Source organism: Pipistrellus hanaki (genome assembly GCF_964339955.1).
Source record: "Pipistrellus hanaki genome assembly, chromosome: 5".
In the NCBI taxonomy this organism is placed as follows: domain Eukaryota; kingdom Metazoa; phylum Chordata; class Mammalia; order Chiroptera; family Vespertilionidae; genus Pipistrellus; species Pipistrellus hanaki.
The window spans coordinates 98,880,318-98,899,640 of NC_140507.1; positions in this window are offsets into that span (position 1 = coordinate 98,880,318).

The window sequence follows — 19,323 nt, forward strand, 5'->3', positions numbered from 1 at the left end:
CCTTAATTCGAGTTAAGATAACATCAAACACTGTATGAATCCTATATTGTTTACTTAACGGAGACTAGAGTGGTAAATGTGTGTTATATAAGGCAGAATACCATTGAAAAAGAGAAAGAAACACGTTCGGCAGCTTTGGAAAGCCTTACACTTCACTGAAATGTAGTACTACACTCTATAACACAGTTGAGAGACAATGATCCCTAGCTCCCTCAGTTCATAACAGTGTGTAGGAAGTTGTTTGATAAAGTGGGCAAAGCTTATACTTGGGCCAGAAGGCAGAATATAGGAAACTACATGAAAACATGAATAATTCACTAAAAATGACTGTAAACAGATGAAAACTTGTTTAGAACAGCTGAAAGAGAACCTCCAAGTCAGTTCTTAGTGTAGAAAAGGTAGGTAAATAAGGGACATCCTTAATTCCAGTTAAGATCACATGAAACACTGTATGAATCCTATATTCTTTACTTAAAGGAGACTAGAGTGGTAAATGTGTGTTATACAAGGCAGAATACCATTGAAATAGAGAAAGAAACACGTTCGGCAGCTCTGGAAAGCCTTACACTTCACTGAAATGTAGTACCACACTCTATAACACATTTGAGACACAATGTTCCGAGCTGCCTCAGTTCATAACAGTGTGTAGGAAGTTGTTTGATAAAGTGGGCAAAGCTTATTCTTGGACCAGAAGGCTGAATAGAGGAAACTACATGAAAACATGAATAATTCAGTGAAAATGACTGTAAACAGATGAGAACTTGTTTAGAACAGCTGAAAGAGAATCTCAAAGTCAGTTCTTAGTGTAGAAAAGGTAGCTAAGATAAGGGAAATCCTTAATTCCAGTTAAGATCACATGAAACACTGTATGAATCCTATATTCTTTACTTAAAGGAGACTAGAGTGGTAAATGTGTGTTATACAAGGCAGAATACCATTGAAATAGAGAAAGAAACACGTTCGACAGCTTTGGAAAGGCTTTCACTTCACTGAAATGTAGTACTACACTCTATAACACAGTGGAGAGACAATGTTCCCTAGCTCCCTCAGTTCATAACAGTGTGTAGGAAGTTGTTTGATAAAGTGGGCAAAGCTTATACTTGGGCCAGAAGGCAGAATATAGACAACTACATGAAAACATGAATAATTCACTGAAAATGACTGTAAACAGATGAGAACTTGTTTAGAACAGCTGAAAGATAATCTCCAAGTCAGTTCTTAGTGTAGAAAAGGTAGCTAAGATAAGGGAAATCCTAAATTCCAGTTTAGATCACATGAAACCCTGTATGAATCCTATATTCTTTACTTAAAGGAGACTAGAGTGGTAAATGTGTGTTATATAAGGCAGAATACCATTGAAAAAGAGAAAGAAACACGTTCGGCAGCTTTGGAAAGCCTTACACTTCACTGAAATGTAGTACTACAATCTATAACACAGTTGAGAGACAATGTTCCCTAGCTCCATCAGTTCATAACAGTGTGTACGAAGTTTTTTGATAAAGTGGGCAAAGCTTATACTTGGGCCAGAAGGCAGAATATAGGAAACTACATGAAAACATGAATAATTCACTAAAAATTGCTGTAAACAGATGAAAACTTGTTTAGAACAGCTGAAAGAGAACCTCCAAGTCAGTTCTTAGTGTAGAAAAGGTAGGTAAATAAGGGACATCCTTAATTCCAGTTAAGATCACATGAAACACTGTATGAATCCTATATTCTTTACTTAATGGAGACTAGAGTGGTAAATGTGTGTTATACAAGGCAGAATACCATTGAAATAGAGAAAGAAACACGTTCGGCAGCTCTGGAAAGCCTTACACTTCACTGAAATGTAGTACCACACTCTATAATACATTTGAGACACAATGTTCCGAGCTGCCTCAGTTCATAACAGTGTGTAGGAAGTTGTTTGATAAAGTGGGCAAAGCTTATTCTTGGACCAGAAGGCTGAATAGAGGAAACTACATGAAAACATGAATAATTCAGTGAAAATGACTGTAAAAAGATGAGAACTTGTTTAGAACAGCTGAAAGAGAATCTCCAAGTCAGTTCTTAGTGTAGAAAAGGTAGCTAAGATAAGGGAAATCCTAAATTCCAGTTTAGATCACATGAAACCCTGTATGAATCCTATATTCTTTACTTAAAGGAGACTAGAGTGGTAAATGTGTGTTATATAAGGCAGAATACCATTGAAAAAGCGAAAGAAACACGTTCGGCAGCTTTGGAAAGCCTTACACTTCACTGAAATGTAGTACTACACTCTATAACACAGTTGAGAGACAATGTTCCCTAGCTCCATCAGTTCATAACAGTGTGTAGGAAGTTTTTTGATAAAGTGGGCAAAGCTTATACTTGGGCCAGAAGGAAGAATATAGGAAAGTACATGAAAACATGAATAATTCACTAAAAATGACTGTAAACAGATGAAAACTTGTTTAGAACAGCTGAAAGAGAACCTCCAAGTCAGTTCTTAGTGTAGAAAAGGTAGGTAAGATAATGGAAATCCTTAATTCCAGTTAAGATCACATGAAACACTGTATGAATCCTATATGCTTTACTTAAAGGAGACTAGAGTGGTAAATGTGTGTTATACAAGGCAGAATACCATTGAAATAGAGAAAGAAACACGTTCGGCAGCTTTGGAAAGCCTTATACTTCACTGAAATGTAGTACTACACTCTATAACACAGTTGAGAGACAATGTTCCCTAGCTCCCTCAGTTCATAACAGTGTGTAGGAAGTTGTTTGATAAAGTGGGCAAAGCTTATACTTGGACCAGAAGGCAGAATATAGGAAACTACATGAAAACATAAATAATTCAGTGAAAATGACTGTAAACAGATGAGAACTTTTTTAGAACAGCTGAAAGAGAATCTCCAAGTCAGTTCTTAATGTAGAAAAGGTAGCTAAGATAAGGGAAATCCTAAATTCCAGTTTAGATCACATGAAACCCTGTATGAATCCTATATTCTTTACTTAAAGGAGACTAGAGTGGTAAATGTGTGTTATATAAGGCAGAATACCATTGAAAAAGAGAAAGAAACACGTTCGGCAGCTTTGGAAAGCCTTACACTTCACTGAAATGTAGTACTACAATCTATAACACAGTTGAGAGACAATGTTCCCTAGCTCCATCAGTTCATAACAGTGTGTACGAAGTTTTTTGATAAAGTGGGCAAAGCTTATACTTGGGCCAGAAGGAAGAATATAGGAAACAACATGAAAACATGAATAATTCACTAAAAATTACTGTAAACAGATGAAAACTTGTTTAGAACAGCTGAAAGAGAATCTCCAAGTCAGTTCTTAATGTAGAAAAGGTAGCTAAGATAAGGGAAATCCTTCATTCCAGTTAAGATAACATCAAACACTGTATGAATCCTATATTCATTACTTAAAGGAGACTAGAGTGGTAAATGTGTGTTATACAAGGCAGAATACCATTGAAATAGCGAAAGAAACACGTTCGGCAGCTTTGGAAAGCCTTACACTTCACTGAAATGTAGTACTACACTCTATAACACAGTTGAGAGACAATGTTCCCTAGCTCCCTCAGTTCATAACAGTGTGTAGGAAGTTGTTTGATAAAGTGGGCAAAGCTTATACTTGGACCAGAAGGCAGAATATAGGAAACTACATGAAAACATGAATAATTCAGTGAAAATGACTGTAAACAGATGAGAACTTGTTTAGAACAGCTGAAAGAGAATCTCCAAGTCAGTTCTTAATGTAGAAAAGGTAGCTAAGATAAGGGAAATCCTTAATTCGAGTTAAGATAACATCAAACACTGTATGAATCCTATATTGTTTACTTAACGGAGACTAGAGTGGTAAATGTGTGTTATATAAGGCAGAATACCATTGAAAAAGAGAAAGAAACACGTTCGGCAGCTTTGGAAAGCCTTACACTTCACTGAAATGTAGTACTACACTCTATAACACAGTTGAGAGACAATGTTCCCTAGCTCCCTCAGTTCATAAAAGTGTGTAGGAAGTTGTTTGATAAAGTGGGCAAAGCTTATACTTGGGCCAGAAGGCAGAATATAGGAAACTACATGAAAACATGAATAATTCACTGAAAATGACTGTAAATGGATGAGAACTAATTTAGAACAGAAAAAAGAGAATCTCCAAGTCAGTTCTTAGTGTAGAAAAGGTAGCTAAGATAAGGGAAATCCTTAATTCTAGTTTAGATAACATCAAACACTGTATGAATCCTATATTCATTACTTAAAGGAGACTAGAGTGGTAAATGTGTGTTATACAAGGCAGAATACCATTGAAATAGCGAAAGAAACACGTTCGGCAGCTTTGGAAAGCCTTACACTTCACTGAAATGTAGTACTACACTCTATAACACAGTTGAGAGACAATGTTCCCTAGCTCCCTCAGTTCATAACAGTGTGTAGGAAGTTGTTTGATAAAGTGGGCAAAGCTTATACTTGGACCAGAAGGCAGAATATAGGAAACTACATGAAAACATGAATAATTCAGTGAAAATGACTGTAAACAGATGAAAACTTGTTTAGAACAGCTGAAAGAGAACCTCCAAGTCAGTTCTTAGTGTAGAAAAGGTAGGTAAGATAATGGAAATCCTTAATTCCAGTTAAGATCACATGAAACACTGTATGAATCCTATATTCTTTACTTAAAGGAGACTAGAGTGGTAAATGTGTGTTATACAAGGCAGAATACCATTGAAATAGAGAAAGAAACCCGTTCGGCAGCTTTGGAAAGCCTTACACTTCACTGAAATGTAGTACTAAACTCTATAACACAGTTGAAGACAATGTTCCCGAGCTGCCTCAGTTCATAACAGTGTGTAGGAAGGTGTTTGATAAAGTGGGCAAAGCTTATACTTGGTCCAGAAGGCAGATTATAGGAAACTACATGAAAACATGAATAATTCAGTGAAAATGACTGTAAACAGATGAGAACTTGTTTAGAACAGCTGAAAGAGAATCTCCAAGGCAGTTCTTAGTGTAGAAAAGGTAGCTAACATAAGGGAAATCCTTAATTCCAGTTAAGATCACATGAAACACTGTATGAATCCTATATGCTTTACTTAAAGGAGACTAGAGTGGTAAATGTGTGTTATACAAGGCAGAATACCATTGAAATAGAGAAAGAAACACGTTCGGCAGCTTTGGAAAGCCTTATACTTCACTGAAATGTAGTACTACACTCTATAACACAGTTGAGAGACAATGTTCCCTAGCTCCCTCAGTTCATAACAGTGTGTAGGAAGTTGTTTGATAAAGTGGGCAAAGCTTATACTTGGACCAGAAGGCAGAATATAGGAAACTACATGAAAACATAAATAATTCAGTGAAAATGACTGTAAACAGATGAGAACTTTTTTAGAACAGCTGAAAGAGAATCTCCAAGTCAGTTCTTAATGTAGAAAAGGTAGCTAAGATAAGGGAAATCCTAAATTCCAGTTTAGATCACATGAAACCCTGTATGAATCCTATATTCTTTACTTAAAGGAGACTAGAGTGGTAAATGTGTGTTATATAAGGCAGAATACCATTGAAAAAGAGAAAGAAACACGTTCGGCAGCTTTGGAAAGCCTTACACTTCACTGAAATGTAGTACTACAATCTATAACACAGTTGAGAGACAATGTTCCCTAGCTCCATCAGTTCATAACAGTGTGTACGAAGTTTTTTGATAAAGTGGGCAAAGCTTATACTTGGGCCAGAAGGAAGAATATAGGAAACAACATGAAAACATGAATAATTCACTAAAAATTACTGTAAACAGATGAAAACTTGTTTAGAACAGCTGAAAGAGAATCTCCAAGTCAGTTCTTAATGTAGAAAAGGTAGCTAAGATAAGGGAAATCCTTAATTCCAGTTATGATAACATCAAACACTGTATGAATCCTATATTCATTACTTAAAGGAGACTAGAGTGGTAAATGTGTGTTATACAAGGCAGAATACCATTGAAATAGCGAAAGAAACACGTTCGGCAGCTTTGGAAAGCCTTACACTTCACTGAAATGTAGTACTACACTCTATAACACAGTTGAGAGACAATGTTCCCTAGCTCCCTCAGTTCATAACAGTGTGTAGGAAGTTGTTTGATAAAGTGGGCAAAGCTTATACTTGGATCAGAAGGCAGAATATAGGAAACTACATGAAAACATGAATAATTCAGTGAAAATGACTGTAAACAGATGAGAACTTGTTTAGAACAGCTGAAAGAGAATCTCCAAGTCAGTTCTTAATGTAGAAAAGGTAGCTAAGATAAGGGAAATCCTTAATTCGAGTTAAGATAACATCAAACACTGTATGAATCCTATATTGTTTACTTAACGGAGACTAGAGTGGTAAATCTGTGTTATATAAGGCAGAATACCATTGAAAAAGAGAAAGAAACACGTTCGGCAGCTTTGGAAAGCCTTACACTTCACTGAAATGTAGTACTACACTCTATAACACAGTTGAGAGACAATGTTCCCTAGCTCCCTCAGTTCATAACAGTGTGTAGGAAGTTGTTTGATAAAGTGGGCAAAGCTTATACTTGGGCCAGAAGGCAGAATATAGGAAACTACATGAAAACATGAATAATTCACTGAAAATGACTGTAAATGGATGAGAACTAATTTAGAACAGAAAAAAGAGAATCTCCAAGTCAGTTCTTAGTGTAGAAAAGGTAGCTAAGATAAGGGAAATCCTTAATTCTAGTTTAGATAACATCAAACACTGTATGAATCCTATATTCATTACTTAAAGGAGACTAGAGTGGTAAATGTGTGTTATACAAGGCAGAATACCATTGAAATAGCGAAAGAAACACGTTCGGCAGCTTTGGAAAGCCTTACACTTCACTGAAATGTAGTACTACACTCTATAACACAGTTGAGAGACAATGTTCCCTAGCTCCCTCAGTTCATAACAGTGTGTAGGAAGTTGTTTGATAAAGTGGGCAAAGCTTATACTTGGACCAGAAGGCAGAATATAGGAAACTACATGAAAACATGAATAATTCAGTGAAAATGACTGTAAACAGATGAAAACTTGTTTAGAACAGCTGAAAGAGAACCTCCAAGTCAGTTCTTAGTGTAGAAAAGGTAGGTAAGATAATGGAAATCCTTAATTCCAGTTAAGATCACATGAAACACTGTATGAATCCTATATTCTTTACTTAAAGGAGACTAGAGTGGTAAATGTGTGTTATACAAGGCAGAATACCATTGAAATAGAGAAAGAAACCCGTTCGGCAGCTTTGGAAAGCCTTACACTTCACTGAAATGTAGTACTAAACTCTATAACACAGTTGAAGACAATGTTCCCGAGCTGCCTCAGTTCATAACAGTGTGTAGGAAGGTGTTTGATAAAGTGGGCAAAGCTTATACTTGGTCCAGAAGGCAGATTATAGGAAACTACATGAAAACATGAATAATTCAGTGAAAATGACTGTAAACAGATGAGAACTTGTTTAGAACAGCTGAAAGAGAATCTCCAAGGCAGTTCTTAGTGTAGAAAAGGTAGCTAACATAAGGGAAATCCTTAATTCCAGTTAAGATCACATGAAACACTGTATGAATCCTATATGCTTTACTTAAAGGAGACTAGAGTGGTAAATGTGTGTTATACAAGGCAGAATACCATTGAAATAGAGAAAGAAACACGTTCGGCAGCTTTGGAAAGCCTTATACTTCACTGAAATGTAGTACTACACTCTATAACACAGTTGAGAGACAATGTTCCCTAGCTCCCTCAGTTCATAACAGTGTGTAGGAAGTTGTTTGATAAAGTGGGCAAAGCTTATACTTGGACCAGAAGGCAGAATATAGGAAACTACATGAAAACATGAATAATTCACTGAAAATGACTGTAAATGGATGAGAACTAATTTAGAACAGAAAAAAGAGAATCTCCAAGTCAGTTCTTAGTGTAGAAAAGGTAGCTAAGATAAGGGAAATCCTTAATTCTAGTTTAGATAACATCAAACACTGTATGAATCCTATATTCATTACTTAAAGGAGACTAGAGTGGTAAATGTGTGTTATACAAGGCAGAATACCATTGAAATAGCGAAAGAAACACGTTCGGCAGCTTTGGAAAGCCTTACACTTCACTGAAATGTAGTACTACACTCTATAACACAGTTGAGAGACAATGTTCCCTAGCTCCCTCAGTTCATAACAGTGTGTAGGAAGTTGTTTGATAAAGTGGGCAAAGCTTATACTTGGACCAGAAGGCAGAATATAGGAAACTACATGAAAACATGAATAATTCAGTGAAAATGACTGTAAACAGATGAGAACTTGTTTAGAACAGCTGAAAGAGAATCTCCAAGTCAGTTCTTAATGTAGAAAAGGTAGCTAAGATAAGGGAAATTCTTAATTCGAGTTAAGATAACATCAAACACTGTATGAATCCTATATTGTTTACTTAACGGAGACTAGAGTGGTAAATGTGTGTTATATAAGGCAGAATACCATTGAAAAAGAGAAAGAAACACGTTCGGCAGCTTTGGAAAGCCTTACACTTCACTGAAATGTAGTACTACACTCTATAACACAGTTGAGAGACAATGTTCCCTAGCTCCCTCAGTTCATAAGAGTGTGTAGGAAGTTGTTTGATAAAGTGGGCAAAGCTTATACTTGGGCCAGAAGGCAGAATATAGGAAACTACATGAAAACATGAATAATTCAGTGAAAATGACTGTAAACAGATGAGAACTTGTTTAGAACAGCTGAAAGAGAATCTCAAAGTCAGTTCTTAGTGTAGAAAAGGTAGCTAAGATAAGGGAAATCCTTAATTCCAGTTAAGATCACATGAAACACTGTATGAATCCTATATTCTTTTCTTAAAGGAGACTAGTGTGGTAAATGTGTGTATACAAGGCAGAATACCATTGAAATAGAGAAAGAAACACGTTCGGCAGCTTTGGAAAGCCTTACACTTCACGGAAATGTAGTACTACACTCTATAACACAGTTGAGAGACAATGTTCCACAGCTGCCTCAGTTCATAACAGTGTGTAGGAAGTTGTTTGATAAAGTGGGCAAGCTTATACTTGGGCCAGAAGGAAGAATATAGGAAACTACATGACAACATGAATAATTCAGTGAAAATGACTGTAAACAGATGAGAACTTGTTTAGAACAGCTGAAAGAGAATCTCCAAGGCAGTTCTTAGTGTAGAAAATGTAGCTAAGATAAGGGAAATCCTTAATTCGAGTTAAGGTAACATGAAACACTGTATGAATCCTATATTCATTACTTAAAGGAGACTAGAGTGGTAAATGTGTGTTATACAAGGCAGAATACCATTGAAATAGAGAAAGAAACACGTTCGGCAGCTTTGGAAAGCCTTACACTTCACTGAAATGTAGTACTACACTCTATAACACATTTGAGACACAATGTTCCCTAGCTGCCTCAGTTCATAACAGTGTGTTGGAAGTTGTTTGATAAAGTGGGCAAAGCTTATTCTTGGACCAGAAGGCAGAATAGAGGAAACTACATGAAAACATGAATAATTCAGTGTAAATGACTGTAAACAGTTGAGAACTTGTTTAGAACAGCTGAAAGAGATTCTCCAAGTCAGTTATTAGTGTAGAAAAGTTAGCTAAGATCGGGGAAATCCTTAATTCGAGTTAAGATCACATGAAACACTGTATGAATCCTATATTCTTTACTTAAAAGAGACTAGAGTGGTAAATGTGTGTTATACAAGGCAGAATACCATTGAAATAGAGAAAGAAACACGTTTGGCAGCTTTGGAAAGCCTTACACTTCACTGATTTGTAGTACTACACTCTATAACACAGTTGAGAGACAATGTTCCGGAGCTGCCTCAGTTCATAACAGTGTGTAGGAAGTTGTTTGATAAAGTGGGCAAAGCTTATACTTGGGCCAGAAGTCAGAATATAGGAAACTACATGAAAACATGAATAATTCAGAGAAAATGAGTGTAAACAGGTGAGAACCTGTTTTAGAACAGCTGAAAGAGATTCTCCAAGTCAGTTCTTAGTGTAGAAAATGTAGCTAAATCCGGGAAATCCTTAATTGGAGTTAAGATCACATGAAAGACTGTATGAATCCTATATTTTTTCCTCAAAGGAGACTAGAGTGGTAAATGTGTGTTATATAAGGCAGAATACCATTGAAATAGAGAAAGAAACACGTTCGGCAGCTTTGGAAAGCCTTACACTTCACTGAAATGTAGTACTACACTCTATAACACAGTTGAGAGACAATGTTCCCTAGCTGCCTCAGTTCATAAGAGTGTGTAGGAAGTTGTTTGATAAAGTGGGCAAAGCTTATACTTGGGCCAGAAGGAAGAATATAGGAAACTACATAAAAACATGAATAATTCAGTGAAAATGACTGTAAACAGATGAGAACTTGTTTAGAAGAGCTGAAAGAGAATCTCCAAGTCAGTTCTAAGTGTAGAAAAGGTAGCTAAGATAAGGGAAATCCTTAATTCGAGTTAAGATAACATCAAACACTGTATGAATCCTATATTGTTTACTTAAAGGAGACTAGAGTGGTAAATGTGTGGTATATAAGGCAGAATGCCATTGAAATAGAGAAAGAAACAGGTTCGGCAGCTTTGGAAAGCCTTACACTTCACTGAAATGTAGTACTACACTCTATAACACAGTTGAGAGACAATGTTCCCGAGCTGCCTCAATTCATAACAGTGAGTAGAAAAGTTGTTTGATAAAGTGGGCAAGCTTATACTTGGGCCAGAAGGAAGAATATAGGAAACTACATGAAAACATGAATAATTCCGTGAAAATGACTGTAAACAGATGAGAACTTGTTTAGAACAGCTGAAAGAGAATCTCCAAGGCAGTTCTTAGTGTAGAAAAGGTAGCTAAGATAAGGGAAATCCTTAATTCGAGTTAAGGTAACATCAAACACTGTATGAATCCTATATTCATTACTTAAAGGAGACTAGAGTGGTAAATGTGTGTTATACAAGGCAGAATACCGTTGAAATAGAGAAAGAAACACGTTCGGCAGCTTTGGAAAGCCTTACACTTCACTGAAATGTAGTACTACACTCTATAACACAGTTGAGAGACAATGTTCCCGAGCTGCCTCAGTTCATAACAGTGTGTAGGAAGTTGTTTGATAAAGTGGGCAAAGCTTATTCTTGGACCAGAAGGCTGAATAGAGGAAACTACATGAAAACATGAATAATTCAGTGAAAATGACTGTAAAAAGATGAGAACTTGTTTAGAACAGCTGAAAGAGAATCTCCAAGTCAGTTCTTAGTGTAGAAAAGGTAGCTAAGATAAGGGAAATCCTAAATTCCAGTTTAGATCACATGAAACCCTGTATGAATCCTATATTCTTTACTTAAAGGAGACTAGAGTGGTAAATGTGTGTTATATAAGGCAGAATACCATTGAAAAAGCGAAAGAAACACGTTCGGCAGCTTTGGAAAGCCTTACACTTCACTGAAATGTAGTACTACACTCTATAACACAGTTGAGAGACAATGTTCCCTAGCTCCATCAGTTCATAACAGTGTGTAGGAAGTTTTTTGATAAAGTGGGCAAAGCTTATACTTGGGCCAGAAGGAAGAATATAGGAAACTACATGAAAACATGAATAATTCACTAAAAATGACTGTAAACAGATGAAAACTTGTTTAGAACAGCTGAAAGAGAACCTCCAAGTCAGTTCTTAGTGTAGAAAAGGTAGGTAAGATAATGGAAATCCTTAATTCCAGTTAAGATCACATGAAACACTGTATGAATCCTATATTCATTACTTAAAGGAGACTAGAGTGGTAAATGTGTGTTATACAAGGCAGAATACCATTGAAATAGCGAAAGAAACACGTTCGGCAGCTTTGGAAAGCCTTACACTTCACTGAAATGTAGTACTACACTCTATAACACAGTTGAGAGACAATGTTCCCTAGCTCCCTCAGTTCATAACAGTGTGTAGGAAGTTGTTTGATAAAGTGGGCAAAGCTTATACTTGGACCAGAAGGCAGAATATAGGAAACTACATGAAAACATGAATAATTCAGTGAAAATGACTGTAAACAGATGAGAACTTGTTTAGAACAGCTGAAAGAGAATCTCCAAGTCAGTTCTTAATGTAGAAAAGGTAGCTAAGATACGGGAAATCCTTAATTCGAGTTAAGATAACATCAAACACTGTATGAATCCTATATTGTTTACTTAACGGAGACTAGAGTGGTAAATGTGTGTTATATAAGGCAAAATACCATTGAAAAAGAGAAAGAAACACGTTCGGCAGCTTTGGAAAGCCTTACACTTCACTGAAATGTAGTACTACACTCTATAACACAGTTGAGAGACAATGATCCCTAGCTCCCTCAGTTCATAACAGTGTGTAGGAAGTTGTTTGATAAAGTGGGCAAAGCTTATACTTGGGCCAGAAGGCAGAATATAGGAAACTACATGAAAACATGAATAATTCACTAAAAATGACTGTAAACAGATGAAAACTTGTTTAGAACAGCTGAAAGAGAACCTCCAAGTCAGTTCTTAGTGTAGAAAAGGTAGGTAAATAAGGGACATCCTTAATTCCAGTTAAGATCACATGAAACACTGTATGAATCCTATATTCTTTACTTAAAGGAGACTAGAGTGGTAAATGTGTGTTATACAAGGCAGAATACCATTGAAATAGAGAAAGAAACACGTTCGGCAGCTCTGGAAAGCCTTACACTTCACTGAAATGTAGTACCACACTCTATAACACATTTGAGACACAATGTTCCGAGCTGCCTCAGTTCATAACAGTGTGTAGGAAGTTGTTTGATAAAGTGGGCAAAGCTTATTCTTGGACCAGAAGGCTGAATAGAGGAAACTACATGAAAACATGAATAATTCAGTGAAAATGACTGTAAACAGATGAGAACTTGTTTAGAACAGCTGAAAGAGAATCTCAAAGTCAGTTCTTAGTGTAGAAAAGGTAGCTAAGATAAGGGAAATCCTTAATTCCAGTTAAGATCACATGAAACACTGTATGAATCCTATATTCTTTACTTAAAGGAGACTAGAGTGGTAAATGTGTGTTATACAAGGCAGAATACCATTGAAATAGAGAAAGAAACACGTTCGACAGCTTTGGAAAGGCTTTCACTTCACTGAAATGTAGTACTACACTCTATAACACAGTGGAGAGACAATGTTCCCTAGCTCCCTCAGTTCATAACAGTGTGTAGGAAGTTGTTTGATAAAGTGGGCAAAGCTTATACTTGGGCCAGAAGGCAGAATATAGACAACTACATGAAAACATGAATAATTCACTGAAAATGACTGTAAACAGATGAGAACTTGTTTAGAACAGCTGAAAGATAATCTCCAAGTCAGTTCTTAGTGTAGAAAAGGTAGCTAAGATAAGGGAAATCCTAAATTCCAGTTTAGATCACATGAAACCCTGTATGAATCCTATATTCTTTACTTAAAGGAGACTAGAGTGGTAAATGTGTGTTATATAAGGCAGAATACCATTGAAAAAGAGAAAGAAACACGTTCGGCAGCTTTGGAAAGCCTTACACTTCACTGAAATGTAGTACTACAATCTATAACACAGTTGAGAGACAATGTTCCCTAGCTCCATCAGTTCATAACAGTGTGTACGAAGTTTTTTGATAAAGTGGGCAAAGCTTATACTTGGGCCAGAAGGCAGAATATAGGAAACTACATGAAAACATGAATAATTCACTAAAAATTGCTGTAAACAGATGAAAACTTGTTTAGAACAGCTGAAAGAGAACCTCCAAGTCAGTTCTTAGTGTAGAAAAGGTAGGTAAATAAGGGACATCCTTAATTCCAGTTAAGATCACATGAAACACTGTATGAATCCTATATTCTTTACTTAATGGAGACTAGAGTGGTAAATGTGTGTTATACAAGGCAGAATACCATTGAAATAGAGAAAGAAACACGTTCGGCAGCTCTGGAAAGCCTTACACTTCACTGAAATGTAGTACCACACTCTATAATACATTTGAGACACAATGTTCCGAGCTGCCTCAGTTCATAACAGTGTGTAGGAAGTTGTTTGATAAAGTGGGCAAAGCTTATTCTTGGACCAGAAGGCTGAATAGAGGAAACTACATGAAAACATGAATAATTCAGTGAAAATGACTGTAAAAAGATGAGAACTTGTTTAGAACAGCTGAAAGAGAATCTCCAAGTCAGTTCTTAGTGTAGAAAAGGTAGCTAAGATAAGGGAAATCCTAAATTCCAGTTTAGATCACATGAAACCCTGTATGAATCCTATATTCTTTACTTAAAGGAGACTAGAGTGGTAAATGTGTGTTATATAAGGCAGAATACCATTGAAAAAGCGAAAGAAACACGTTCGGCAGCTTTGGAAAGCCTTACACTTCACTGAAATGTAGTACTACACTCTATAACACAGTTGAGAGACAATGTTCCCTAGCTCCATCAGTTCATAACAGTGTGTAGGAAGTTTTTTGATAAAGTGGGCAAAGCTTATACTTGGGCCAGAAGGAAGAATATAGGAAACTACATGAAAACATGAATAATTCACTAAAAATGACTGTAAACAGATGAAAACTTGTTTAGAACAGCTGAAAGAGAACCTCCAAGTCAGTTCTTAGTGTAGAAAAGGTAGGTAAGATAATGGAAATCCTTAATTCCAGTTAAGATCACATGAAACACTGTATGAATCCTATATGCTTTACTTAAAGGAGACTAGAGTGGTAAATGTGTGTTATACAAGGCAGAATACCATTGAAATAGAGAAAGAAACACGTTCGGCAGCTTTGGAAAGCCTTATACTTCACTGAAATGTAGTACTACACTCTATAACACAGTTGAGAGACAATGTTCCCTAGCTCCCTCAGTTCATAACAGTGTGTAGGAAGTTGTTTGATAAAGTGGGCAAAGCTTATACTTGGACCAGAAGGCAGAATATAGGAAACTACATGAAAACATAAATAATTCAGTGAAAATGACTGTAAACAGATGAGAACTTTTTTAGAACAGCTGAAAGAGAATCTCCAAGTCAGTTCTTAATGTAGAAAAGGTAGCTAAGATAAGGGAAATCCTAAATTCCAGTTTAGATCACATGAAACCCTGTATGAATCCTATATTCTTTACTTAAAGGAGACTAGAGTGGTAAATGTGTGTTATATAAGGCAGAATACCATTGAAAAAGAGAAAGAAACACGTTCGGCAGCTTTGGAAAGCCTTACACTTCACTGAAATGTAGTACTACAATCTATAACACAGTTGAGAGACAATGTTCCCTAGCTCCATCAGTTCATAACAGTGTGTACGAAGTTTTTTGATAAAGTGGGCAAAGCTTATACTTGGGCCAGAAGGAAGAATATAGGAAACAACATGAAAACATGAATAATTCACTAAAAATTACTGTAAACAGATGAAAACTTGTTTAGAACAGCTGAAAGAGAATCTCCAAGTCAGTTCTTAATGTAGAAAAGGTAGCTAAGATAAGGGAAATCCTTCATTCCAGTTAAGATAACATCAAACACTGTATGAATCCTATCTTCATTACTTAAAGGAGACTAGAGTGGTAAATGTGTGTTATACAAGGCAGAATACCATTGAAATAGCGAAAGAAACACGTTCGGCAGCTTTGGAAAGCCTTACACTTCACTGAAATGTAGTACTACACTCTATAACACAGTTGAGAGACAATGTTCCCTAGCTCCCTCAGTTCATAACAGTGTGTAGGAAGTTGTTTGATAAAGTGGGCAAAGCTTATACTTGGACCAGAAGGCAGAATATAGGAAACTACATGAAAACATGAATAATTCAGTGAAAATGACTGTAAACAGATGAGAACTTGTTTAGAACAGCTGAAAGAGAATCTCCAAGTCAGTTCTTAATGTAGAAAAGGTAGCTAAGATAAGGGAAATCCTTAATTCGAGTTAAGATAACATCAAACACTGTATGAATCCTATATTGTTTACTTAACGGAGACTAGAGTGGTAAATGTGTGTTATATAAGGCAGAATACCATTGAAAAAGAGAAAGAAACACGTTCGGCAGCTTTGGAAAGCCTTACACTTCACTGAAATGTAGTACTACACTCTATAACACAGTTGAGAGACAATGTTCCCTAGCTCCCTCAGTTCATAAAAGTGTGTAGGAAGTTGTTTGATAAAGTGGGCAAAGCTTATACTTGGGCCAGAAGGCAGAATATAGGAAACTACATGAAAACATGAATAATTCACTGAAAATGACTGTAAATGGATGAGAACTAATTTAGAACAGAAAAAAGAGAATCTCCAAGTCAGTTCTTAGTGTAGAAAAGGTAGCTAAGATAAGGGAAATCCTTAATTCTAGTTTAGATAACATCAAACACTGTATGAATCCTATATTCATTACTTAAAGGAGACTAGAGTGGTAAATGTGTGTTATACAAGGCAGAATACCATTGAAATAGCGAAAGAAACACGTTCGGCAGCTTTGGAAAGCCTTACACTTCACTGAAATGTAGTACTACACTCTATAACACAGTTGAGAGACAATGTTCCCTAGCTCCCTCAGTTCATAACAGTGTGTAGGAAGTTGTTTGATAAAGTGGGCAAAGCTTATACTTGGGCCAGAAGGCAGAATATAGGAAACTACATGAAAACATGAATAATTCACTAAAAATGACTGTAAACAGATGAAAACTTGTTTAGAACAGCTGAAAGAGAACCTCCAAGTCAGTTCTTAGTGTAGAAAAGGTAGGTAAATAAGGGACATCCTTAATTCCAGTTAAGATCACATGAAACACTGTATGAATCCTATATTCTTTACTTAAAGGAGACTAGAGTGGTAAATGTGTGTTATACAAGGCAGAATACCATTGAAATAGAGAAAGAAACACGTTCGGCAGCTCTGGAAAGCCTTACACTTCACTGAAATGTAGTACCACACTCTATAACACATTTGAGACACAATGTTCCGAGCTGCCTCAGTTCATAACAGTGTGTAGGAAGTTGTTTGATAAAGTGGGCAAAGCTTATTCTTGGACCAGAAGGCTGAATAGAGGAAACTACATGAAAACATGAATAATTCAGTGAAAATGACTGTAAACAGATGAGAACTTGTTTAGAACAGCTGAAAGAGAATCTCAAAGTCAGTTCTTAGTGTAGAAAAGGTAGCTAAGATAAGGGAAATCCTTAATTCCAGTTAAGATCACATGAAACACTGTATGAATCCTATATTCTTTACTTAAAGGAGACTAGAGTGGTAAATGTGTGTTATACAAGGCAGAATACCATTGAAATAGAGAAAGAAACACGTTCGACAGCTTTGGAAAGGCTTTCACTTCACTGAAATGTAGTACTACACTCTATAACACAGTGGAGAGACAATGTTCCCTAGCTCCCTCAGTTCATAACAGTGTGTAGGAAGTTGTTTGATAAAGTGGGCAAAGCTTATACTTGGGCCAGAAGGCAGAATATAGACAACTACATGAAAACATGAATAATTCACTGAAAATGACTGTAAACAGATGAGAACTTGTTTAGAACAGCTGAAAGATAATCTCCAAGTCAGTTCTTAGTGTAGAAAAGGTAGCTAAGATAAGGGAAATCCTAAATTCCAGTTTAGATCACATGAAACCCTGTATGAATCCTATATTCTTTACTTAAAGGAGACTAGAGTGGTAAATGTGTGTTATATAAGGCAGAATACCATTGAAAAAGAGAAAGAAACACGTTCGGCAGCTTTGGAAAGCCTTACACTTCACTGAAATGTAGTACTACAATCTATAACACAGTTGAGAGACAATGTTCCCTAGCTCCATCAGTTCATAACAGTGTGTACGAAGTTTTTTGATAAAGTGGGCAAAGCTTATACTTGGGCCAGAAGGCAGAATATAGGAAACTACATGAAAACATGAATAATTCACTAAAAATTGCTGTAAACAGATGAAAACTTGTTTAGAACAGCTGAAAGAGAACCTCCAAGTCAGTTCTTAGTGTAGAAAAGGTAGGTAAATAAGGGACATCCTTAATTCCAGTTAAGATCACATGAAACACTGTATGAATCCTATATTCTTTACTTAATGGAGACTAGAGTGGTAAATGTGTGTTATACAAGGCAGAATACCATTGAAATAGAGAAAGAAACACGTTCGGCAGCTCTGGAAAGCCTTACACTTCACTGAAATGTAGTACCACACTCTATAATACATTTGAGACACAATGTTCCGAGCTGCCTCAGTTCATAACAGTGTGTAGGAAGTTGTTTGATAAAGTGGGCAAAGCTTATTCTTGGACCAGAAGGCTGAATAGAGGAAACTACATGAAAACATGAATAATTCAGTGAAAATGACTGTAAAAAGATGAGAACTTGTTTAGAACAGCTGAAAGAGAATCTCCAAGTCAGTTCTTAGTGTAGAAAAGGTAGCTAAGATAAGGGAAATCCTAAATTCCAGTTTAGATCACATGAAACCCTGTATGAATCCTATATTCTTTACTTAAAGGAGACTAGAGTGGTAAATGTGTGTTATATAAGGCAGAATACCATTGAAAAAGCGAAAGAAACACGTTCGGCAGCTTTGGAAAGCCTTACACTTCACTGAAATGTAGTACTACACTCTATAACACAGTTGAGAGACAATGTTCCCTAGCTCCATCAGTTCATAACAGTGTGTAGGAAGTTTTTTGATAAAGTGGGCAAAGCTTATACTTGGGCCAGAAGGAAGAATATAGGAAAGTACATGAAAACATGAATAATTCACTAAAAATGACTGTAAACAGATGAAAACTTGTTTAGAACAGCTGAAAGAGAACCTCCAAGTCAGTTCTTAGTGTAGAAAAGGTAGGTAAGATAATGGAAATCCTTAATTCCAGTTAAGATCACATGAAACACTGTATGAATCCTATATGCTTTACTTAAAGGAGACTAGAGTGGTAAATGTGTGTTATACAAGGCAGAATACCATTGAAATAGAGAAAGAAACACGTTCGGCAGCTTTGGAAAGCCTTATACTTCACTGAAATGTAGTACTACACTCTATAACACAGTTGAGAGACAATGTTCCCTAGCTCCCTCAGTTCATAACAGTGTGTAGGAAGTTGTTTGATAAAGTGGGCAAAGCTTATACTTGGACCAGAAGGCAGAATATAGGAAACTACATGAAAACATAAATAATTCAGTGAAAATGACTGTAAACAGATGAGAACTTTTTTAGAACAGCTGAAAGAGAATCTCCAAGTCAGTTCTTAATGTAGAAAAGGTAGCTAAGATAAGGGAAATCCTAAATTCCAGTTTAGATCACATGAAACCCTGTATGAATCCTATATTCTTTACTTAAAGGAGACTAGAGTGGTAAATGTGTGTTATATAAGGCAGAATACCATTGAAAAA